This window comes from Balaenoptera physalus (genome assembly GCF_965194825.1).
Source record: "Balaenoptera physalus genome assembly, chromosome: 15".
Lineage (NCBI taxonomy): Eukaryota > Metazoa > Chordata > Mammalia > Artiodactyla > Balaenopteridae > Balaenoptera > Balaenoptera physalus.
In genome coordinates this window covers 4,286,154-4,312,713 of record NC_138894.1, presented here as the reverse complement: position 1 = coordinate 4,312,713, position 26,560 = coordinate 4,286,154, and the positions used below count along the sequence as shown (strand labels likewise).

At 39.3% G+C, this 26,560-nt stretch overlaps 1 long non-coding RNA gene across 4 annotated transcripts in view; it reads right to left on the bottom strand.

Annotated features, from left to right (window-relative positions):
* The window catches only part of LOC309643595, a 103,875-nt gene that overhangs the window by 76,260 nt on the left and 1,055 nt on the right, over positions 1 to 26,560 (bottom strand). The window lies entirely within an intron of this gene.

The window sequence follows — 26,560 nt, the reverse complement described above, 5'->3', positions numbered from 1 at the left end:
AGGAACAAACAACAAACAAATCGAATGAATCGCCAGGGAATTATGCTGAGTTAAAAAAAAGAAAAAAAACCTCAAAATGTTACATATTGCATCATTCCATTTATATAATACTGCCACTGTGGACTTTAATAAGTCTTTGTATCCCAAGTAGAGTCCAGATTTTACCATCCAACCAGCATCCCTTTTATCTAACCCTCCTTCTCAAATCTTTACTTCCCTCCTTCTGGATTGCAGCCGCCCAGTATCAGTTGACCTGAAGACTGGGGTCAACCACATGGGTAGTCAATCAGCGATGCCTTGTGATGAAGACCTGATAAAGACTCTGGACACTGAAGCTCTGCTGGTACCTCTGGTTGGCAAAGCTGTGCATATACCGTTTCTCATGGATGCTGGAAAACAGTGCCCCCTGACCCATGGGGAGAAGACAACAGAAGCTCTGCGTTTGGTACTTTTCCTGGACTCTGCCCTATGTGCTGCTTTTTCCTTTGGTTGATTTTAATCTGTAGTAAATTAACTGTGAGTATAAGCTTTGGGTGAGGTCTGTGAATCTTTTCAGTGAATTATCAAACCTGAGGATGGTTTTGGAAACTCCCACACTTGCAGCTGGTATCAAAAGTAAGGGCAATCTTGTGTGGAGGCCTAAACTTTTTTGTGTGCAATGCCACTTATATTTCTTTTAGACCCGTTCAAAAGGAATTTGTCCAAATTTCTTCAAAAGAGGGCACACAAAATAATAAGAGGGATACGGTTAGAAACTGGGATGAGGTCTGAGGGGAGATCTCTAACTTCCCTAACCCCCTGACTTCAGAAATAGCATCATCAGTTGGCATGCAATCACACAGTTCAATGCAAAGTGTAACCAATACCTAACCCAGAGGCCAAAGAGAGCTCTTTGATTAAATTGATAAATCTTTCGCCAGACTGATCAGGACGAAAGGACAGAAGACAAATGTAAATAAATAAACAATACCAAGGGTGATTTCTTTCTCTACTAAAGAAATTACATTTGTAGTTAAAAACTCCAGGCCCAGATGGCTTAAGTTTTGGCAAAAATTTCCAAATATTTAGGGACAAAATGACACCAATTTAAAATGACTTCTTCCAGAAACTACAGAGGAAGGAATACTTATCAACTCATTCTATGAGGCCAGGAATACCCTGATACCAAAGCCAGACAAAGACATCACAAGAAAATGACAGATCAATATCCTTCATGATCATAGAGTCAAAACTTCTTCACAATTTTTTAGAAAATCGAATATAATTTCCTATCTATCTCTTGACCAACTGGCCTTTATCCCAGGAAAACAAGGATGGTTGAAAAGTCAAAAGTCAATGTAATTTACTGTACTATCCAACGAGAATGGAAAGTTATATGAACATTTCCGTATAGGCAGGAAAAGGATTTGAAAGAATCCAACACCCATTCCTGATAAACTCTTTGCAAACTAGAGGTAGAAGGGAACTCCTTCAATCTGATATAACACATCTGTGAACAGCCTACAGCTAACATTGTGAACAATGAAATGCTTCCCCCCAATATCAGAAACTGTGCAAGAATGTCCACTATCAACTCTTCTATTCAGTATCATACGTGAGGTTCTAATCAATGAAGTAACTCAAGAAAAAGAAATAAAAGACATCCAGATTTCCAAGGGGGGGAAAAAAAAGATTTTAAAAGCCTGTGCACTTAGAGAAATCAAAGAATACCTAAATTAATGAGAAAATATATCTTGTTCATAGATCAAAATAGTTAATATTATTAAGATATAAATAAAAACTTCAAATTGATCTATAGAATCAATGAAATGGTCAACATTTCTACTGGTTGTAGAAATTGAAAAAGTTCATTTAAAAAAAAAAAAGAAAAAGTTCATTTTAAAATTTATATGGAAATGCATGGGCCCTAGAATGTGATATTAAAAGAAGAACAAAGATGATGGACTTAAACTGTTTTAGCTTTATAATACTTAAGCCACAGTAATCAAAATAGGGTGGTATTGATGTTAGACAAACAGATCAATGGAATAGATTCTAGGAATAGACGTACACATATATGGTAAATTTATTTTCAACACAAGTGTCAAGGTAATTCATCAGGGAAAGGATAATCTTTTCTCCAAACAGTGCTAGAACAACTAGATAGTGATATGCAAAAAATAACCTCAAGCTTTACTTCACACCACATAAAAATGACTTTAAATGGATCGTATATATACATAAAAGCACAAGACCCAAAAACATCAGAGTAAAAAATAAGAGAAAACTTCGTGACCTTGGATTCAACAAAGAATTCTTCAATGTGACACTGAAAGCATGAACTATAAAAAGAAAAATCAAAACAATTGGACCTCATCCAAATTTAAAACTTTTGCTCTTCAAAAGACAATGTTAAGAAAATGAAAAGGCAAGCCACATACTAGAAGAAATTATTTACAAATATATTCTTGTATGTATAAAGAACTTCTATGTATGTATAAAGACCTGTAAGTATAAGGACCTGTAAGTATAAGGAACTCTTACAACTCAAGAATAAGAAGATAAACCAATTATTTAAACAGGCAAGAGATTGAACAGATACTTAGGCAAAGAAGATATACAGATGGCAAATAAGCACATAAAAAGATGCTCAACATCATTAGTTATTGGGGAATTGCATATTAAAACCATGAGGCACCCCTACATACCCACTAGAATGGCTAAAAGTAAAAGGATAGACTATACCAAGTGTTGGCAAAGTTCCACAGCAAATCTCACGCACTGCTGGTAGAGGTATAAAATGTCACCACTACTTTGGAAAACAGTTTGACAGTTTCTTAAACAGTTAAACATACATCTACCATACAACCAGGCCATTCCACTCTTAGGTGTTTATCTAATGAGGGGAAATGAAAGCACATGTCTGCCCAAGAACTTGCACGTGTGTTCATAGCAGTTTTATTCATAATAACCCAAAACTGGAAACAACCCAAGTGCCCATTAACTAGAGAATGGATAAATCAATTATGATTAACCTACACCAAGAAATGTTACTCAGAAATAAAAACAAATGAACTATTGATATAAAAGTGTATGGATGAATTTTTAGATAATTGTCTGGATTAAAGCAACCAGGACCTTGCCTTGGAAAAAAAGGGTACATACAACATAATTCCATCTATACAAAACTCTAGAAAATTCAAACTTATCCATATGGACAGAAAACAGCTCCGTGGTTGCCTGGGGCCAGGGCTAGATGGAGGGATGACAAAAGAGCACAAGGAAACTTTTGGTCATTATAGAACTGTTCATTATTGTGATAGTGGTGATGGTTTCACAGATGGATGTATGTGTTAAATTTTATCAAATGCATGCTTTAAATATGTGCAGTTTATGTATGTCAATTATACCTTACCAAAACTGTAGAAAAAGAGAATTATTAGTCACTATCTTTGGGTAAAAAATTAAAATAAATACATGCATCATGCATGAAAATTTTTAAAAGATTATAGCACATTGTGGTGGGTGATGAAGGAGGCTGATTTTGCCTGTGAAAACTCTCCCTTGAGAACGGACTTGGCGAGAGGTACACTCCCGGTCCAGAAGACAGGTGAAGCCAGAGGCAAGTCAGTGTGTTAGAGAAGGTCAAAGAGCAGAGGTAGGGTCAAGGAGGAGAAGGCAGACCTCTTCCTGGAATGAGGGGCGAGGTCAAGGGAGAAGCAACATTCAAAATGAACCCTGGAAGATTGAAATGGATCAGGAACGAATACCTGATAGATTGACCATATGAACGAACGCACAGGTGTGGATGTGCTTTCAGGAAAGGGTTTAAAAGCGGTATCCGTCCTCTAGATAGCATAAGCTTTGCTCTAGGGATATTTAGATCTGTAGTCATGTTACTAATCAAATATTTATTTTTGATTTATTTTTTAACATGAGCCTATGTGTCCTCATTCTTTGTAGGATGCTAGTCTTTTTATACACTGCTGTGTATATGTTGCAAACATTGCAGTATCTGTTCCTATAGCTATAAGGACATAGTCCCTGGGGAAGTTCTTTCTACATCCAGGTCCTTTCAAGATAGTTAAGTAAGACTAGTGTTCCCTTTGGCTGTGAAGGTACCCTTGTAGCTTCCTTTAAGTACTCAAAGCATTTTAATATAAAGTTCATTTTTTCGATTATATAAGAATTGCTTGTCCAAATAAAATATTTGCAATAGACAGGAAGGAGGAAAAATCTCTCACAGGCATGCCACACTGAACATCCACCGCTGATATTTTGGTGTTTACTTCAAGGATTTTAACGCACTCCTTAACATCGTGGTGACTACAGTACATATCCATGTTGTTTCTTGCAAAGAGTATTTGTATGTCCATAAGGGTAATGAATTAGGTGACTGGGTTTATTTCCACTTTAAATCTAGGAATTACATCCGCTCAAGTACAACGGACTAATCAGTGCATTATATCGTTAAGAGACGGTTCTCACGTGGATGTTTGCTGGCTAAAGGACAAAAATTAAAGCAGTATTAGTTACAAATAGCATTCAGTATTAACGTATTCAATAGTAACTATACTAATATGCTCCACGTAAAATCAGCTAATGGAGAGTTAAGCATTAGCAAGACCTGTTGTGAACTTGACAAGAATCATCAGCTTCCTGATAGTCAACTTTGGGCTGAAGAGGTTTTTCAAAGGAAATGTGCACATTTGATGTATGCTAATTACATGGTTCCAGATCTTCTTCAGCCAATCTACTGGCAGCTGTTACCCAAGTTATTTCATAAACATCGGAAGCAGCTGTCAACATTCTGAGGGGGAAGCTCTTCAATCAATGAATTGACAGAAATGCAATACTTAGATTTTTCTGAGCAGGAGGCAAGAGAACATAATATACATCTATTTAGTGATGTAGCCGGCAATGAAAGGGAAGGATTGATACTGCCATTGTGTTTTCAAGTGTTATAGAACATGTTCATGCTCATGGGCGTGGAAAAGACGTTATGAGATCACACGACTTGGGGGAGACCCGCAAAGTCAAATGTGATGTTTGAGTGTCCTCAGGACACAAAGCAGTGCAATCTTATTTCCCATCAATAAGGATGCTTCTTCTAGTGGTACAGAGCAACACTGTAAATCATATTTCAATTAAAATTTTAGTACTTGTTGATGTTATTTGTTTATTGCCTCAATAAAACATTTTTAACAGATGACATCTGGACATTTTGCTTAATTTCTCTATCTTTTTTTTTTTTTCTCTATAAAATTCTTTAGTAAATCTCATTGTCAAAAAAGGCATCAGACTGACAGCTCTGGAAAATGAAGCCTTTTCTTCAGCCTCAGAATCTGTGTGTTCAGAAAGGAGCTGCTTTCATGCTGCTCTGGCCTCAATTCCAGGCTAGAGAAACGACTGCTTAAGAGAAGGTTCGGGTCACTTTTGACCTTGATCTGGCATCTGCTTCTTTGCCAAGGTTGCAGTCTTAAGAGCAAAAATGAGTGTCTGTTATAGCAGTGCTTTCTGGAGCCTCATGTGTCTGAAACTGGATTGAATCCACTTTGTCTTTCCATTCTCAAGTGGTCCAAAAATGATTCTTGAACCACCATGACTTACTTAAAAGTAAGCCAGTATTTTCTTTCCAAGAATGGAAGAAAAACCCTGTCTGCTCTGACTTTTCATGGAACCATGTTCCTGCATGGGCATGTCATAATTTGTCCCATGCCAGTAACCAAAGGATCTAATCAGGGTGTGTCAGTTTGCACAAGTCTGCCTGGTTAAGTCATCCTGGCAGAATACATATACCCACCCATCTCTGCAAATTTGATACTGATGATCAAATATATGAAACTATTTTGCTGTTGGTGCTGTCCCCTAACAGATGGAAATATCACTCATGGCATGATATCTCTGGGTAGTTTTTAAAAACACACAGAATAATCTTTTAACTTTCAAATGAAGATTAAAAATAGAAAGTCCTCTTTGGTGACTCTGCACCTTCTTCAAGCATGGCTGAATAAGTTTATTTTTTTCTTCCAATTAATGTTTCACTGTGTTATTTTCTCTTTCATTTCTTAACTCACGTTCTTGTACCGATAGTTACTCTGTGGGGCCACCAAGGAGCTGTGACCTCACTGGGTTCCCAGAAACAGATCCTGAGACAAGAATGTAGGTGCGAATGATTTTTTCAGGAAGTGCTCCCAGGGGGAACCAACCAGGGATGAGGTGGGGGTGGGGAGCAAGAAGAAAGGGCAAAAGGAAGTAAGAGTGTGATCTCAGGCTAAGTTTGCTGGAGAGAAGAACCAGTCTGACCTGGCAGGAGAACTGGACCGTAAGTTTTACTTCAGTTTTTCCCAAATGGAGGCAAGAGAGCTGGGCTTTCACTGGTCCCACCAGTTAGCCGTTGGCTAAGCCTCCCATGAGAAGTGAACTCCCAGGCTTGTCCTGCTTTCTGTACTTGTGGCCACAGTGGCTTCCCCAGACCTGGGGCAGACCTCCAAAGAAAGGCATAGGTGTGAAGAGGTGGAAGCAAAAGCACACAGAAGCCAGGGGATGGGGGCAGAAAAATAAAAGAGATCCAGTGAATCTGGCCAAGCCCCAACAGGTACAATACAAGTAGGAATGTTAGACAAGATGCCTGGGATTGTAAAGTGAGGGTAAATGCTCATTCCGAAATCACGAGCTAGTCTGAAGAATATTAAAGTGTCTCAGCAGTCATATTTTGAGTAGCACGTTCATTGCCATGAGAGGACGAAGGCATAGAGCAGAGATTCCCATGCTCGTGAGAATCACCTGGGGGGCTTTTACAAATCTCAAAGTCCAGGTCATACCCCAGACCATTCAATCAGTATCTCTGGGCCTGGGACTAGACATCAGTACTTTTTCAACATCCAGCCAATGTTAAGAACCTTTGGGATAGAGCATGATCTCAATGTTGATGGCACTTGCAAAAGAATGTAGTTGCCTTTCTTTCTTTCTTTCTTTCTTTTTTTTTTTTTTTGGCTGTGTGGTACAGCATGCGGGATCTTAGTTCCCCAACCAAGGATCAAACCCGCACCCCCTGCAGTGGAAGCATGGACTCTTAACCACTGGAGTGCCAGGGAAGTCCCTGTAGTTGCCTTTCTTAAAGCGGTTTTTGTTTGTAATCTGTAAAACAAAACATTCTGTACCTCAATACGACAACATGTTACTGGGAAAATGCCTTGCTTTTGGCAAAAACATCAGCCTTTTTCCCCATTAATATACTATTTGGTATTTATTTAAACATTTTTTAACAGGTGCAACCTATTAACAGTTTTGCAGAAATCGACAGGGAAATTTCTATTGTTTTAAAAATACAAAACAGGGCTTCCCTGGTGGCACAGTGGTTGAGAATCCACCTGCCAATGCAGGGGACATGGGTTCGAGCCCTGGTCCGGGAAGATCCCACGTGCCACGGAGCAACTAAGCCCGTGCACCACAACTACTGAGCCTGCGCTCTAGAGCCTGCAAGCCACAACTACTGAGCTCGTGAGCCACAACTACTGAAGCCTGCACACCTAGAGCCCGTGCTCGGCAATAAGAGAAGCCACTGCAATGAGAAGCCCACGCACCGCAACGAAGAGTAGCCTCCGCTCGCCACAACTGGAGAAAGCCCACGCACAGCAACGAAGACCCAATGCAGCCATAAATTAAAAAATAAATAAATTTATTTTTTTTAAAAAAAGAGGATTATTGGGCTTCCCTGGTGGCGCAGTGGTTGAGAATCTGCCTGCCAATGCAGGGGACACAGGTTCGAGCCCTGGTCTGGGAAGATCCCACATGCCGTGGAGCAACTGGGCCCGTGAGCCACAATTACTGAGCCTGCGCGTCTGGAGCCTGTGCTCCGCAACAAGAGAGGCCGCGGTAGTGAGAGGCCCGCGCACCGCGATGAAGAGTGGCCCCCGCTTGCCACAACTAGAGAAAGCCCTCGCACAGAAACGAAGACCCAACACAGCCATAAATAAAATAAATAAATAAATAAAATAAAAATAAATAAAAATAAAAAAGAGGATTATTTCAAGAAATACTAGGAAAGTTACTTTTTATCTCATAAAAATAAAGGGAGGATGCTGGGAAGATGGCAGAATAGGAGGCACTATGAATCCACCCCCCCCACCTAGACAATAACTGCACTAGCAGAATCTGTCTGATGTAACTATTTGGAACTCTGGAGTCTATGGAAGGCTTGCAACGTCCAGGGGGGAGACTTGGATGGTAAATTGCACGTAATTTCAGTCAGTTTCATGGTGGCAACGACCCGTCTCCCGTCCCCCAGCCCCGCAGCGGGCAGCTGAGCACATGTTTTAGAAGCAGCTTGCACACAGCTTGAGGGAGACAGGGCGGGTATTCTGGACCATGGGTCTGTGCTCTGATCGCTGACGGCTGCTGATGGTCACAGAGGGGCAGACGCAGAGGTATTCTTGCACTCCTGCCCCCACTGTTATACGACTCTCCTCTTCACACTAAAATGACTCTTAGAGGATTTAAAGTGTCGGTGTCTTTTAAAATGTTCTTTAGTTTTTTTTTCCCCTTCTCATTTTCTTCTTTTGAGAGCCAAACATTTAGGGTCTAGGACATCCCAAAGCAACTGTGTATATGGGGGATTCTGGAAAGTCATCATGCATGCCCAAGGAAAGGCATAGAAGACCTTAAGTTTACACCTCAGGCTGATCCCCAGCACAGAGACAGCATACAGCAATCAAAAAATAAAAACAATAACAAAAACAAAACCCAGAAAATCCTGGAGAAGAGGGAGAATCTGATTTCCAGAGTTACCATATTATTAGTTTAAAATGTCCAGTTTTCAACAAAAAATCACAAGGCATACGATGAAACAGAAAAGTATGGTCCGTTGAAAGGGGAAAGAAAGAAACCCAATAAAAGCTGTCCCTGAGAAAGACCACTTTGGCAGACCTGTTAGATAAAGACTTTAAAACAACCGTTTTAAAGAGGCCCAAAGAACTAAAGGAAGATGTGGGAAAAATCAAGAAAATGATGTATGAACAAAATGAAAATAACAATAAAGAGAACACTAAGAAAAAGAAAATATATCCTAGAGCAAAAAAGTACAATAACTAAAATGAAAAATTCACTAGAGGAATTCAAAGACAGATTTAAACAGGCAACAGAAAGAATCAGTGAACCTGAAAATGAGACCATTGAAAATATTGAGTCTAAGGAAAGAAAAAAGATTAAAGGAAAGTGAACAGACTCTAAGGGACCAGTGGGACACCATCATGCAGATCAACATATGTGTTTTTGGAGTCCCAGAAGAAGAGAGAGAAGGGGGCAAAGAGATTATGTGAAGAAATAATGGCCAAAAACTTCCCAAATATGATGAAATACATAAATAGAAACATCTAAGAAGCTCAATGAACTCCAACCAAAAGGAACCCAAAGAGACCCACTACAAGACGTATTATAATCAAGCTGTTGAGAGCCAAAGACAGAGGGAGAATCTTGAAAGCAGCGAGAGAGAAGTGAATCTTTACAAATAAAGATCCTCAATAATATAATCAGCATACCTCTCATCAGAAACTCTGGAGCCAGAAGGCAGTAGGCTCATATATTCAAAGTGCTGAAAGAAAATATTATCAATCAAAAATCCTATATTCAGCAAAACCGTCCTTCAAAAGTGAGGGAAAAATTAGGACATTCCCAGATAAACAAAAACTGAGGGAGTTCATGGACCACTAGACCTGCCCTACAAGAAATGCTAAAAGGAGTCATGGTTGAAATGAAAGGACACTAGACAGTAACCTAAAGCCGTATGAAGAAAAACAGATCTCAGTAAAGTTAAATAATGGGCAATTATAACAGCTAGTAATAGTATTATTTTGTTTGTAACTCTACCTTTTGTTTTCTACATGATTTAAGAGGCGAATACCTTTAAAAAAATATTAGTCTAAATGGTAGTATACTTTAACTTTGGTTTGTAACCCCATATTTTGTTTTCTACATAATTTAAGAGACTAATGCATTTAAAAATACAACTATTTGTTTATGTTCTTGGACACTGTGACATCAATAACTGAAAGGGGGTGAGGACAGATCTGTAACATTTTGACATCAATAACTAAAAGGGGGTGAGGACAGATCTGTAACATTTTGACATCAATAACTAAAAGAGGGTGAGGACAGATTTGTATATTATTGAAGTTAAGCTGGTATAAATTCAAATTAGAGTGTTACCACTTTAGGGTGTTACATGTAATACACATGGTAACCACAAATAAAATATCTATAGACTATACACAAAAGGAAATGAGAAGGGAATTAAAATATTTCACGTCAAAAAAAAAAATCAACCAAACACAAAAAAGACAGTAATGTGAAAAAATGAGGTACAAAAAAGCTAAAAGTCATATAGAAAACAAATAGCAAAATGACAGAAGTCTCTCCTCATCAGTAATTACTTTAAGTGTAAATGGATTATACTCTCCAGTCAAAAGACAGAGATTGGGACTTCCCTGCTGGCACAGTGGTTAAGAATCTGCCTGCCAATGCAGGGGACACAGGTTCAAGCCCTGGTCCAGGAAGATCCCACAAGCCCGTGTGCCACAACTACTGAGCCTGCATTCTGGAGCCCGCAAGCCACAACTACTGAGCCCGTGTGCTGCAACTACTGAAGCCCGCTTGGCCTAAAGCCTGTGCTCTGCAACAAGAGAAGCCACCGCACTGAGTAGCCCACGCGCTGCAACAAAGAGTAACCCCCACTCGCCGCAACTAGAGAAAGCCCGCATGCAGCAACAAAGACCCAACACAGCCAAAAATAAAATATAAACAAATAAATAAATTTATTAAAAAAAAAGACAGAGATTGGCAGAATGAATAAAAACACATGACCCAACTATAAGCTATCTACAAGAGACTCACTTTAGATGAAAGATGCTAATAGGTTGAAGAGAAAAGATGGAAGAAGATATTCCATGCAAACAGTAACTACATAGCAGCATATTCATAATAGCTAGAATATAGAAGCAACCCAAGTATCCACTGACAGATGAATGGGTAAGCAAGATGTGGTATACTTATACAGTTCAGCCTTAAAAAGGGAGGAAATTCTGACATATGCTATAACATGGATGAACTTTGAGGATATCATGCTAAGTGAGATAAGCCAGCCACAAAAAGACATATACTGTATGATTCCACTTGTATGAGGTTCCTTGAGTAGTCAAATTCATAAAGAAAATAAATAAATAAAAAGGTTGTTGTCAGGAGTTGGGGAGAAGGAAGAATGGACAGTTGCTGTTTTGTGAGTTCAGAATTCTGGTTTTGCAAGATGCAAACTGTTCTGGAGATGGACTGTGGTGACAGCTGCACAACAACATGAATGTACTTAATACCACTGAACTGTAGATTTAAAATAGTTAAGATGATAAATTTTATGTTATGTGTATTTTACCACAAAAAGAAAAAAAGAGATGTCACTAACAAACTAAGAGAGAAAAGGTTTACGTGGAGAGAAAGATAAGTCACTGAAGGAAAATGGCAGGGAAGTGAAAGAAGTGATGTCTCAGCCAATTGTTTTCTGACTCCTTGTTTACTCACTCTTATTCTGAATTTGGAAAATAAGCTTGAACCCCTGGCCAAAAGAGCATTTCATGGAACTGGATATCAATACTTAGGGCAAATTTGTGTTTGTGGTGATGGAATTATTTCAAAAATCATTAAAGGATTTATTTCATCTTATTCAGGGTAATTTTTATTTACTCTGTGTGTGTGTATATGTGTAGAAATTAAGAACATCTAAGAAATTTAAGAGGCAATTTTATTTTTGCAACCAATCTACCTAGATATGTTTTATTTTTCCTTTGAATTATTTTATTTTCATGGTATTAATAGGTGGTTTTTTTCTTTCTAAAGATAAAATAACACTTTTCCATTGTTCATATCTTCTTTTAGCATTTAAAATATTCAAGCCAGTGTATCCAAACTTGACATAGTTTCTACTATGCTTAAAAATATAATTAGGTTGTTGTGAGAATCAAATGAGGTAAAATATGTAAAAATGCTTTAAAAATATATTATTGAATAAATATAAGGTATACTTTTTGCTGTAGATATGGTTGTAAATCTAACTTTGGAAAGAAAACGTCTTATGAAGTGGAAATTTGTAAAATAAAACACGGAGTTGTGTATAATGTGCAATAACTTCCCTTTAATTAATTCCTAAAGGTGCTGAACTTCGGGTAATTCAATTAAATAATCATCACAGTAATTCACTTATAGAAATATGCAGATGCTGGGTGTGCACATAAAATAAAATGGAGGTTTCTATAGATATTTGAACAGAAAATGAAACAACAATGATTTTTTTAGGAAAAGAAAAGTCAGAGTTTTAAAAATAAGGAATAGGAACCTGCTTCAAGATGGCAGAGGAGTAAGATGTGGAGATCACCTTCCTCCCCACAAATACATCAGAAATACCTCTGCATGTGGAACAACCCCTACAGAACACCTACTGAATGCTGGCAGAAGACCTCAGACCTCCCAAAAGGCAAGAAACTCCCCACATACCTGGGTAGGGCAAAAGAAAAAAGAAATAACAGAGACAAAAGAATAGGGACAGGGCCTGCACCAGTGGGAGGGAGCTGTGAAGGAGGAAAGGTGTCCACACACTAGGAAGCCCCTTCGCGGGTGGAGACGGGGGGTGGAGGGGGGAAGCTTCGGAGCCGCGGAGGAGAGCGCAGCAACAGGGGTGCGGAGGGCAAAGCAGAGAGATTTCCGCACAGAGGATCGGCGCCGAGCAGCTCTCACCAGCCCAAGAGGCTTGTCTGCTCAGCCGCCGGGGCGGGCGGGGCTGGGAGCTGAGGCTCGGGCTTCGGTCAGATCGCAGGGAGAGGACTGGGGTTGGCGGCGAGAACACAGCCTGAAGGGGTTGGCGCACCACAGCTGGCTGGGAGGGAGACCAGGGAAAAGTGTGGACCTGCGGGAGAGGTAAGAGATCATTGTTTCAGGGTGCGCGAAGAGACGGGATTCCTGCTCCATGTGCCCACAGAAGGCAGAGCGCCACCTAAGCGAGCTCCAGAGATGGGTGTGAGCCGCGGCTATCAGCTCAGACCCCAGAGACAGGCGTGAACTGCTAACACTGCCACCACAGCCACCAAAAATCCTGTGTGCAAGCGCAGGTCACTACCCACACCCCTCCAGGAGCCTGTGCAGCCCGCCACTGCCAGGGTCCCGTGATCACAGACTCCCCAAAACACACCACCAGACGTGGCTCTGCCCACCAGAAGGACAAGATCCAGCCCCACCCACCAGAGGACAGGCACCAGTCCCCTTGACCAGGAAGCCTACACAAGCCACTGAACCAACCTCAACCACTGGGGGCAGACACCAAAAATAATGGGAACTACGAACCTGCAGCCTGCGAAAATGAGACCCCAAACACAGTAAGTTAAACAAAATGAGAAGACAGAGAAATATGCAGCAGATGAAGGAGCAAGGTAAAAACCCACCAGACCAAACAAATGAAGAGGAAATAGGCAGTCTACCTGAAAAAGAATTCAGAGTAATGATAGTAAAGATGATCCAAAATCTCGGAAATAGAATGGAGAAAATACAAGAAAAGTTTAACAAGGACCTAGAAGAACTAAAGAGCAAACAAACAATGATGAACAACACAATAAATGAAATTAAAAGTACTCTGGAAGGAATCAATAGCGGAATAACTGAGGCAGGAGAACAGATAAGTGAGCTGGAAGATAAAATAGTAGAAATAACTGCTGCAGAGCAGAATAAAGAAAAAAGAATGAAAAGAATTGAGGACAGTCTCAGAGACCTCTGGGACAACATTAAATGCACCAACATTAGAATTACAGGGGTCCCAGAAGAAGAAGAGAAAAAGAAAGGGTCTGAGAAAATATTTGAAGAGATTATAGTTGAAAACTTCCCTAACATGGGAAAGGAAATAGTCACCCAAGTCCAGGAAGGACAGAGAGTCCCATGCAGGGTAAATCCAAGGAGAAACACACCAAGACACATATTAATCAAACTATCAAAATTTAAATACAAAGAAGAAATATTAAAAGCAGCAAGGGAAAAGCAACAAATAATATACAAGGGAATCCCCATAAGGTTAGCAGCTGATCTTTCAGCAAAAACTCTGCAAGTCAGAAGGGAGTGGCAGGACATATTTAAAGTGATGAAAGGGAAAAAACTACAACCAAGATTACTGTACACATCAAGGATCTCATTCAGATTCGACAGAGAAATTAAAACCTTTACAGACAAGCAAAAGTTAAGAGAATTCAGCACCACCAAACCAGCTTTACAACAAATGCTGAAGGAACTTCTCTAGGCAGGAAACACAAGAGAAGGAAAAGACCTACAATAACAAACCCAAAACAATTAAGAAAATGGTCATAGGAGCATACATATCGATAACTACCTTAAATGTAAATGGATTAAATGCTCCAACCAAAAGACACAGACTGGCTGAATGGATACAAAAACAAGACCCATACATATGCTGTCTACAAGAGACCCACTTCAGACCTAGGGACACATCAGACTAAAAGTGAGGGGATGGAAAAAGATATTCCACGCAAATGGAAATCAAAACAAAGCTGGAGTGGCGATACTCATATCAGACTTTAAAATAAAGCTTATTACAAGAGACAAAGAAGGACACTACAAAATGATCAAGGGCAGTCCAAGAAGAAGATATATCAATTGTAAATATTTATGCACCCAACATAGGAGCACCTCAATACATAAGGCAAAAGCTAACAGCCATAAAAGGGGAAATCTACAGTAACACAATAATAGTAGGGGACTTTAATGCCTCACTTTCACCAATGGGCAGATCATCCAAAATGAAAATAAATAAGGAAACACAAGCTTTAAATGACACATTAGACCAGATGGACTTAATTGATATTTATAGGACATTCCATCCCAAAACAACAATACACTTTCTTCTCAAGTGCTCATGGAACATTTTCCAGGATAGATCATATCTTGGGTCACAAATCAAGCCTCAGTAAATTTAAGAAAATTGAAATCATATCAAGTATCTTTTCCGAGCACAACGTTATGAGACTAGATATCAACTACAGGAAAAAAACTGTAAATGATACAAACACATGAAGGCTAAACAATACGCTACTAAATAACCAAGAGATCACTGAAGAAATCAAAGAGGAAATCAAAAGATACCTAGAAACAATTGACAATGAAAACACGATGACCCAAAACCTATGAGATGAAGCAAAAGCAGTTCTAAGAGGGAAGTTTATAGCAATACAATCCTACCTCAAGAAACAAGAAAAATCTCAAATAAACAACCTAAACTTCACCTAATGCAATTAGAGAAAGAAGAACAAAAATACCCCAAAGTTAGCAGAAAGAAAGAAACCATAAAGATCAGATCAGAAATAAATGAAAAAGAAATGAAGGAAACAATAGCAAAGATCAATACAACTAAAAGCTGGTTCTTTGAGAAGATAAACAAAATTGATAAACCATTAGCCAGACTCATCAAGAGAAAAAGGGAGAAGACTCAAATCAATAGAATTAGAAATGAAAAAGGAGAAGTAACAACTGGCACTGCAGAAATACAAAGGATCATGAAAGATTACTACAAGCAACTCTATGCCAATAAAATGGACAACCTGGGAGAAAGGGACAAATTCTTAGAAAAGCACAATCTTCCGAGACTGAACCAGGAAGAAATAGAAAATATAAACAGACCAATCACAAGCCCTGAAATTGAGACTGTGATTAAAAATCCTCCAACAAACAAAAGCCCAGGACCGGATGGCTTCACAGGCGAATTCTATCAAACATTTAAAGAAGAGCTAACACCTATCCTTCTCAAACTCTTCCAAAATATAGCAGAGGGAGGAACACTCCCAATCTCATTCTATGAGGCCACCATCACCCTGATACCAAAACCAGACAAAGATGTCCCAAAAAAAGAAAACTACAGGCCAATATCACTGATGAACATAGATTCAAAAATCCTCAGCAAAATACTAGCAAACAGAATCCAACAACACATTAAAAGGATCATACACCATGATCAAGTGGGGTTTATCCCAGGAATGCAAGGATTCTTCAATATATGCAAATCAATCAATGTGATACACCATATTAAAAAATTGAAGGATTAAAAACCATATGATCATCTCAATAGATGCAGAAAAACCTTTTGACAAGATTCAACACCCATTTATGATAAGAACTCTCCAGAAAGTGGGCATAGAGGGAACCTACCTCAACATAATAAAGGCCATATATGACAAACCCACAGCCAACATCGTTCTCAATGGTGACAAACTGAAACCATTTCCTCTAAGATCAGGAACAAGACAAGGACATCCACTCTCACCACTATTATTCAACATAGTTTTGGAAGTTTTAGCCACAGCAATCAGAGAAGAAAAAGAACTAAAAGGAATCCAATTTGGGAAAGAAGACGTAAAACTGTCACTGTTTGCAGATGACATTATACTATACATAGAGAATCCTAAAGATGCTACCAGAAAACTACTAGAGCTAATCAGTGAATTTGGTAAAGTAGCAGGATACAAAATTAATACACAGAAATCTCTTGCATTCCTGTACAGTAACAATGAAAAATCTGAAAGAGAAATTAAGGAAACACTCCCATTTACCACTGCAACAAAAAGAACAAAATACCTAGGAATAAACCTACCTAAGGAGACAAAAGACCTGTATGCAGAAAACTATAAGACAATGATGAAAGAAATTAAAGATGGTATGAACAGTTGGAGAGATATACCATGTTCTTGGATTAGAAGAATCAACATTGTGAAAATGACTCTACTACCCAAAGCAATCTACAGATTCAATGCAATCCCTATCAAACCACCAATGGCATTTTTCACAGAACTAAAACAAAAAATCTTACAATTTGTATGGAAATACAAAAGACCCCAAATAGCCAAAGCAATCTGGAGAAAGAAAAATGGAGCTGGAGGAATCAGGCTCCCTGCCCTCAGACTATACTATAAAGCTACAGTAATCGAGTCAGTATGGTACTGGCACAGAAACAGAAATATTGATCAACGGAACAGGATAGAAAGCCCAGAGATAAACCCACACACATATGGTCACCTTATCTTCGATAAAGGAGGCAAGCATATACAGTGGAGAAAAGACAGCCTCTTCAATAAGTGGTGCTGGGAAAACTGGACACCTATACGTAAAAGAATGAAATTAGAACACTTCCTAACACCATACACAAAAATAAACTCAAAATGCATTAAAGACCTAAATGTAAAGCCAGACACTGTAAAACTCTTAGAGGAAAACATAGGAAGAACACTCTTTGACATAAATCACAGCAAGATCCTTTTTGACCTACCTCCTGGAGAAATGGAAATAAAAACAAAAATAAACAAATGGGACCTAATGAAACTTAAAAGGTTTTGCACAGCAAGGGAAACCATAAACAAGACGAAAAGACAACCCTCAGAATGGGAGAAAATATTTGCAAATGAAGCAACTGACAAAGGATTAATCTCCAAAATATACAAGCAGCTCATGTAGCTCAATGTCAAAAAAACAAACAACCTAATCCAAAAATGGGCAGAAGACCTAAATAGACATTTCTCCAAAGATGGTATACAAATTGCCAACAAACACATGAAAGGATGCTCAACATCACTAATCATTAGAGAAATGCAAATCAAAACCACCATGAGGTATCACCTCACACCAGTCAGAATGGCCATCATCAAAACTTCTACAAACAATAAATGCTGGAGAGGGTGTGGAGAAAAGGGAACCCTCTTGCACTGTTGGTGGGAATGTAAATTGACACAGCCACTATGGAGAACAGTATGGTGGTTCATTAAAAGACTAAAAACAGAACTACCATATGACCCAACAATCCCACTACTGGGCATATACCCTGAGAAAACCATAATTCAGAAAGAGTCATGTACCACAATGTTCATTGCAGCTCTATTTACAATAGCCAGGACACGGAAGCAACCTAAGTATCCACTGACAGATGAATGGATAAAGAAGATGTGGCACATATATACAATGGAATGTTACTCATCCATAAAAAGAAACAAAATTGAGTTATTTGTAGTGAGGTGGATGGACCTAGAGTCTGTCATACAAAGTGAAGTAAGTCAGAAAGAGAAAAACAAGTACCGTATGCTAACACATACATATGAAATCTAAAAAACAATGGTTCTGATGAACCTAGGGGCAGGACAGGAATAAAGACGCAGACGTAGAGAATGGACTTGAGGACACGGGGAGGGGGAAGGGTAAGCTGGGACGAAGTGAGAGAGTAGCACTGACATATATACACTACCAAATGTGAAATAGATAGCTAGTGGGAAGCAGCTGCATAGCACAGGGAGATAAGCTTGGTGTTTTGTGACCACCTAGAGGGGTGGGATAGGGAGGGTGGGAGGGAGCTGCAAGAGGGAGGGGATATGGGGATATATGTATACATATAGCTGATTCACATTGTTATACAGCAGAAACTAATACAACATTGTAAAGCAATTATACTCCAATAAATATGCTTAAAAAAATAAAAATAAATAATGAAAATAAGAATAAAAAGATAAATAGAAAACCCCTCTTGTGAGTATAAGAATAGGGAGGAAAGCTTTTGCCAAACAACTGGCAGTTCTCATTATCCTTCACCCTCAATCGTAGAAATAAAGCCACAGCAAGGACATGCTTTTGGAACACTGAAAAGATGGTCATTATTTTCTGATTAATCATGTTGCATTGGCCTTAATTCAAGAGCTAAGGTGCCATTTTTTAAGGTTAGAAGGAAGGCATCTTCTATGGGGGTAAAAATCCTCAATGATACTTCTCTGTGCGATAAAAATAGAAAAGGACCCAGTAGACAACAGCACTGTTATTGTAACGGCCAGTCTTACTCTGAGTTAACTGAGCATCGAAATAAATTCAGCTGTCAGCATGAAGAGCAAGTCACAAATCCTCAATTTGTACACATCCTCCATTTAGGAAAAGGAAATCAAATGAAAACATTATCAGATATAATATCTACATGATAGCAAACAGAAACTGGAGAATAGTCAATATGTGGATCTTGACCCCTGAAGAATTATGGAGACAGGAGAAAGTGACAACTTATATTTTACATCATCAGTCATTCAACCAACAAGAGTTTATTGATTGCCTCGTTTTGTACCAGGCACAGTGGAGCTGGGGTACAATGTGAACAAAACCGACATGGCCTCTGTCCTCAAGGGATTTGAAAAAGACTTGAAATTCATCTCATCTAGGTATCTGTAGATGCTTAAGCCGCCTTTGCAACATCCCCATTGAGTGGTTGTGTCGAAAACCATGGATTAACTTCCAATTTCCTTCCTCAACAGACATTTACGTTCCAGGTTCTAGGTACTGGGTACTGTTTGGAAAACTGTTAGCAATAGAGCAGCAAGCAAAACGGTTAAACAAATTACATCCATCCTGTACTTCTCCAGCTGGAAAGTTAAAGACTCCTTGCATCTAGAGTTCCAGATATGATTTAGCTTCTGCCAATCAGAGGCCCCCATGTGAGGCTTAGATTTGGAACTGGATTAAGTGGCTCTAGATGGGCAGGGCATGAGGCGTCCACTTGGCTGGTGCACAACGTAGCATCAGTATCATCAGTGTAGTTCCAGGGGAGATGGTGCTTCCACGATTTTGTAAGCTAGTGAATACCAGGTAATAAATCCCAGCCACAGCTGAGCACAGACCAATACAACGTTAATAACCCAATGCTTGTGCCTGTGGTTTATCAGGAACCCCTCTCCACTGCTGTTCCCAGTGTGATCCTACAATATTGATTGTGCAAGTACAAAAAAACAGAAGATGAAAACCAAAATCCCATTTCTTTCCTTCTGCTTCCTCTTTCCAACAATAGATCAAATGTATAACAAATAAAATCTGGAAGTCACGCAGACTCGTACTGTCAATTTTATCTTCCCTGTTATAAACTTCACGAGTGGTTGAATTATTAAATTGAACTCTTGAATTCTGACTGCATAAAGAAACACATTGCTGTGATTAGATACGAAGTCATAAAGAACATGAATATTTGACATGTGTGTACCCTGAGGTCAGCAACCCATATCTAAAGAGTGCCGGGCACATAAATAAAACAACAAGAAATCATGGATTTACCATATAAGCAGAGCTATTTCTAAGCTTCAAGGTTATTAAGAATGGAACTCTAATAGCTTCGTTTGAAAGTTGACATGCTTATTTCAGGTATCTGCATTTCCCAGGATAAAATGTTCTTTTGAGTCTAAAGTTAAAATAACAACATGCAGGTGTTTACAATCTAATCACAGCAAACTTTATTCATAAAGAGATGTGATAGTTTAGTCATTCACTAGGCTGTGATCTGCTCAGTGAAATTGGACACAATTTCAGATTTCAGATATGATACTTATTTCGGAAAACACTTGGAAAATGGGCCAGGAATGTTTCTTCACTGGAAATAAGAAAGGTGGCATGCAAATGCTTGAGAGTCATTTAGGGATATTGAAGAATAATTTTTAATCACCTGATCTCATAAATTGAGAAAGAAAATTCCACTTTGTCGGATTTATAAAAAGGGTAGTTTAATTGCTTTCAGAGAGAGTTTAGAAGTGGTTCTGCATAATGGTAAAGAAATGAGTTCAATGGTTTCCTTATTTTGATTTGCAGCTCCATAAAACATTTAGGAAATAAAACCATCTTGATCCATTTGACAGGAAGTACTGTTTTCTTTCTCAGACTCCCAAATTACTTTGAGATTCTTTCATGACTATATCACAGTCTCTTTAGAATGATCAGATTTGTGTAAATATCTTTTTCTCCCTGTACGTTTATAAGCTCCTGAAAGACAGGTATCATCTTAATACCCAGATAGTTCTATCACAGAGCCTTGCAGAGTATGTATCAATAAATAATGGGTGTTAAAGATAAAATAGTCTTTGTGTAGATTAATTTTGTACTTTAATTCCTAAAGTACCAAGACTCCACTTTCCAGCTGGACGGCAGAGTCAGCAGAGATGCTGGGCAGGTTTATCCAATGTCTCCAAATCATGAAGTATTCAGTGTCCAGAAAGGTTGGCCTTTCTGGAAAAATCCTTTGGGTCCTAGAGCCTGAACATTCCTAGCTATCTCTGAGTAGACAAAATCTGAATAGTTTGGGGGTTCACGTTTATATGGGGACGCATTTATCAGGGCGTGTGTGTAGCCCTCACAGTGCCCTCTGTAGAAGGCAGGGTTGTAACGTGAACACGGGAGCAGCCTGAAGCAGGCCACCGAGAGTGGTGGGGACATGAAGGAGGGTGGTGATCAACCTAAGGCATCCGCATTTAAATTTCACACACACACACACACACACACACACACATACATACACACACACACATCACTGTGCAGGCCAAAGAAAACATGTCTGAAGGGCAGCCAGTTTTTGACCGGCGAAGAGCAACCTAGCAGACGTAGCCTTGTGTCCTTACATAGATGGTGGGATGGGTGAGGACCATGAGAGCTGCAGACGGAGTTAAGTGGGTTGGTGCTAAAGCAGGCGGACGAGTGGACTGGGTCCCGGAAGAGAACGGTACCAGGGAGCAGGGACAATGGAGGAAGGTGAGAATGAGGTTCTCAAGACACCCTTGGTAAAGACGCCCGTCCTGCCCAGGACTGGGCGTGATACAGAGAAGCACGTGCTCCAGTGCACGGTGTCTGGCTCCCTCCCTTCCTGGGACCGGATCAAGGCATCTAACACGTCCAAACGGCACCTTCCTTATGTCTCACAAGAGGGTAATAACAGCGTCCCCCTCATAGGGGTGTTATGATTAAATGAGAAAAAACTTAGAGCTCAACTCATGCCATGTTATATAATTCTCTTTACACTTTGTAATGTCTTACATATGCATGTGTGTGTTCATGTGTACATGCGTGTATAATTTATACAATTCTTTTTATATTTCTTAGAATCATACCCCACGGTCCGCCTAAATCGATACACTTTCTCTGACACAGACTCTAGAGATTTGTTCTTAGCTTTACTTCCGCAAAAGAGTAAGATCACACTTCAGTGCGTTTTTGAATGAGAACACTCTCATTTTTCAGGTCTGGATCACAACCTTCTACTTATTTACATTTTCAGACTGCATCAACCTCTGAGGAGCAATGCACTTTTTAAGTTGCCTCCCTGCTGTGTAAAGTGGTACTTCTTCTATCGGTCCTAAAATAGTCTCTTTTATGCCTCAAGAAGTTCACTTTAGTTCTAGTTTTCTGGAATTTGATAATTAAGCCTGTTTATTTTAACCATGCCCTTAGTGATTTTATTGATTCCAATTTTATTTCATTCTGCAAGTCCTAGACCCTTGACTATATCCAGGCTAAAATCTTGTTCATTTAGTTCCTTTTTTCTAGATCCGCTATACCTTCACTCAGCATCCTCAAAGGAGTCCTGGATTGAGCCCAAATTCATGCCTCGGACATGGGTGAAAGAGACACCCATAATGTCACAGAACGTTTTCTACACACTATTATTTCAAGCAGGGAAACCACTTATAATTCGACCACCCTACCCGGATAACTACCTTTACTGTCTAAATTCACTTGAAAAATGACTTAATCTATGCAAAGTAATTGCAAACATGGTCAAGGAGACACTGGCCCAAACATACTGCCGCATGAACTTGTGTGCGTTTGAAGTCATTTTCAATGCACAGCAAATCGTGCGATTAATCCACATTTATGTTCCATGTAAATCTGTTTTATTTTTGATAATGAAGCCTTGAGGAATGATTCTTGAAGCATCATAACAGCATTGACTGACAGCTCCCTAAGTGCTGTCTCTCTTATAGCAGACATAAATGACAGCTCGTAGGTAAAGAGCATATGTAAATGGATGGGGTTCACACTGAACACAGTGGGGTAAAAAGCCAAAGAAGATATTTGTTCTATTTCTTATTTATTAAAATTCAATCAATATGATAAAATATATGAACTTTGGGAGAACAGATTTACTTGTGGGCTGAGACAGATTCAGTTCTTAAACTGTTAGAGAAGCTTGATATATAGTAATTATGTATTAAAATTACCTCATATAAATATTTTTAAATGCCAGTGAAATGTACATTACTCATTTTCATACCCCATGTATACTGTTTGTTTAGCTGGGAGTGGTCTATATAACTAGAGCCTTTTTATGTTGTAGATTTAAATTATCAAGTGATCTTTTGTGGGCAACCGCCTGTGTAGATTAAGTTAAAAATCTGGCCACATTAAAAACAAGAATCCTGCAACGCCACTTCTAGGTATATGCCCCAAAGAATTAAAAGCAGCGACCTGAACAGATACTGTACACTCACGTTCATAGCACCATTATTCACAAGCCCAAAGGCGAAAACAACTCAAGTGTCCCTTGACAGATGGATAAACAAAATGTGGTCTATGCATACAATGGGATAGTACATAGCTTTAAAAAGGAATGAAATTCTGACGCATGCTACAACATGGATGAACCTTGAAAACATTATGCTAAGTAAAATAAGCCAGTCACAAAAGGGAAAATGTATGATTCCACTTAGATGAGGTAAATATAATAGCCTAATTCACGGAGACAGAAAGTAGAATTGTGGTTACCAGGGGCCGGGGGAGAGGGAAAACAGGAATTGTTTCATAGGTTCAGAGTTTCAGTTGGAGAAGATGAAAAAGTTCTGGAGATGGATGGTAGTGATAGTTACGCAACAATATAAATGGACTTAATGCCATTGAACTATACACTTAGAAAAGGTTAAAATGGTAAATTTTATGTTACATATCTTTTAAACACACACACACACAAGATGGGTAGGAATCTGCTAGATGATCGAGATGGAAAAGGGCATTGTCACTGGATTAAATGTCATGGAACCTGACCTCCTACTAAATAACAAATCATAAATTCAAAAAATAAAACAAAACAAGAATCCTGAATTATTTGGAGGGCTGGGCTTCACCCCCAGATATAATAAGTCTGGACTGGGTCCCAAGAATGTTCATTTTTAACAAATTCCCAGGCGATTTAGTTATTTGTTGCTAGAGAATAAATTGTCCCACATTTTTGTGGCTTAAGACAACATATATTTGTTACCTCATAATTTCTGTGGTCCAGAAATCTGAGTTCCCCCAGAGTGGGCACTTCAAGAAAGAGTGAGCAAGCAGGAAGCCACAGCGACTAGAATTCAAGTGTCCACCAGCCTTCCACTTTATCCTGTCCTTCAGAGGCGGGTCATTAAGTCCAGCTCACATGCAAGGGCAGGGCTCCACCTCTTGAGGGGACGAATACTAAAACACTGTGAATGTTTTAAAACCCAATCCATGGGTGCATCACCAGGACTGCTGGGAGGAAGGGCATTCCAGGCGAGAGAAGGACAAGGGCAGGGGTGCAAAGGCGGGACCGCAGCAGGGAGAATTCCCAGTTCCAGCAAGTGGAGGTGTGTTTTGTCGGGGGGCAGTGGACAGCGCAGGGAGAGATTACGCTGCAGGGTAAGCTGGTGCCTCCCCCACTAAGGTATTCTGGAAAAAAAAAAAAACCATTCATTTGGGAAACCTTAATTAAAAAGGAAGCTACTGGATTTTTTAAAGATCTTTAGAAATCAAAATAATGTATTCACATATTTTTTTTAACTGAAGCATAGTAAACTAAAGTCGGGGTAATAAATCTTCCGTGGTAATGGTTTAAGGGCAAGCGATGCTGGCTTTCTTCACATCCCGTCAAGGAAAGGAAAGGCAGATCACCTGTTCTGGAACAAGCCGATGCAGCTCTGCGGGAGGGAGGCTGTATAGTCTCACAGTCTGCAGGCAGGAGGTCCAAGATCAAGGTCAACAGGCTTAGCTTCTTCCCTGTGAGGGAGAATCTGTTCCAGATCCTCCTTCCTTGTCTCTGGTGGCCTCGGGGGTTCCACGGCTTGTAGACAGCCATCCTCTCCTGTGTCTTTATGTTGTTTTTCCTCTGTACATGTCTGTCTCTGTGTCTAAATTTCTTTTTTTTTAGTAAGTGATGCTGAAGTTCCTGCTCTGGGGGCTGCACTGCTGAGGATCACCGGTCTAATACACCCTTGTTACACTGATGAGAAATGCAGGTTTTCCATAAGCGAAATGACCACTGAGTGTCAAGAGTGAGTCTGTGGCAGGGCTCAGAGGGGAACTCTGATTTCTTGATTCACATTTTCTGCACTTTCCCTGAAGCATACGGTGTTTGGTCATCTTTTTTTTTTTTCTTCCTGTGCTGTACAGTAGGACCTTGTTGTTATCCATTCTGTATATAATCGTTTGCATCTGTTAACCCCAAACTCCCACTCCATCCTGCCCCCACCCACATCTGGCAACCACAAGTCTGTTCTCTATGTCTGTGAGTCCGTTTCTGTTTGGTAGATAAGTTCATTTACGTTATACTTTAGATTCCACATATAAGTGATATCATGTGGTATTTGTCTTTCTCCTTCTGACTTACTTCACTGAGTAGGATCATCTCTAATTCCATCCACGTTGCTGCAAATGGCATTATTTCATTCTTTGGTCATCTTTGATTCAAAGTTCTCTGAAGATCTCAGTTGTCTGTGGACCTATCAAGCCTTCGTGTTTTTTCTAGACCGAAGTTTTCCATATTGATCGACAAAGCTCTGCAGTTCCAGGGATGCTTTCTAGGAATCCTTTAAAAATGTGTGTAGGTTTTTTGTGTTGTTACAAAAGAATCTGATTCTATGAACATTTTTATACATGTATCTTGATATACTGTCCAAGAATTTCTGCAGGGTATATATACCTAGGAATGTAATCAATAGATTGTAGGGTGTGCGCATCTTAACTTTAGATCATTGATTCATTGATTTCAGGAAAACTATATCAATTTACACCCTCACCACCAGCATCTAACACTTCCTGCATTCTCACATCTCGGCAACACTTGGTGTTGTTTGTCCAACATTTCGACTCTCCTGATATTTACCTTAGAAGCTGCTCTTAGAACCGAATCCTCACATTTACATGACTCTACCATGTTGGACTGTTGGGATTTTATGATCCTGATATGGGACCGAGGATGCCTGTTGTCTCTGACATAACAGGTGCTCAGTAAACGAGAGAAAAATTAAATGAATCTAACCTGTAGCTGTTTGGTAAAATTACATTTTTTTCATATTTTAAATGTTTATCAGTACATTCCTGATTCCAATCTTTCCTTCTGTCTCCAAATTACACAGCCAGTGTCAACCTACAGTTACATATTTCTTCCCAAACTCAAAGGCTACACAGGAAATTCAAAGCAGCAGTCCAAGGGTTGCCCCTAGAGGTGGGAGATGTATTACATTTGCTTTACTGTAATCTAGTAAAAGATCATAACATGAATCTTAGAGAAAAAAATAAGAGAAAAAAAACTTCCACAATTCCTAATCTTAATTTCAGTACTTAATGTATTTTTCATATGCTCCAACATGTCATTTTAAAAAAATGATATAAATTCTGCTTCTACATACTTATTTGATTGTCTTGGTGAAATTTCCACAATTAAGTTAAAAAACTTTTTTTTTACAATGTGTAGGAACTGCTGTTGAAAGAC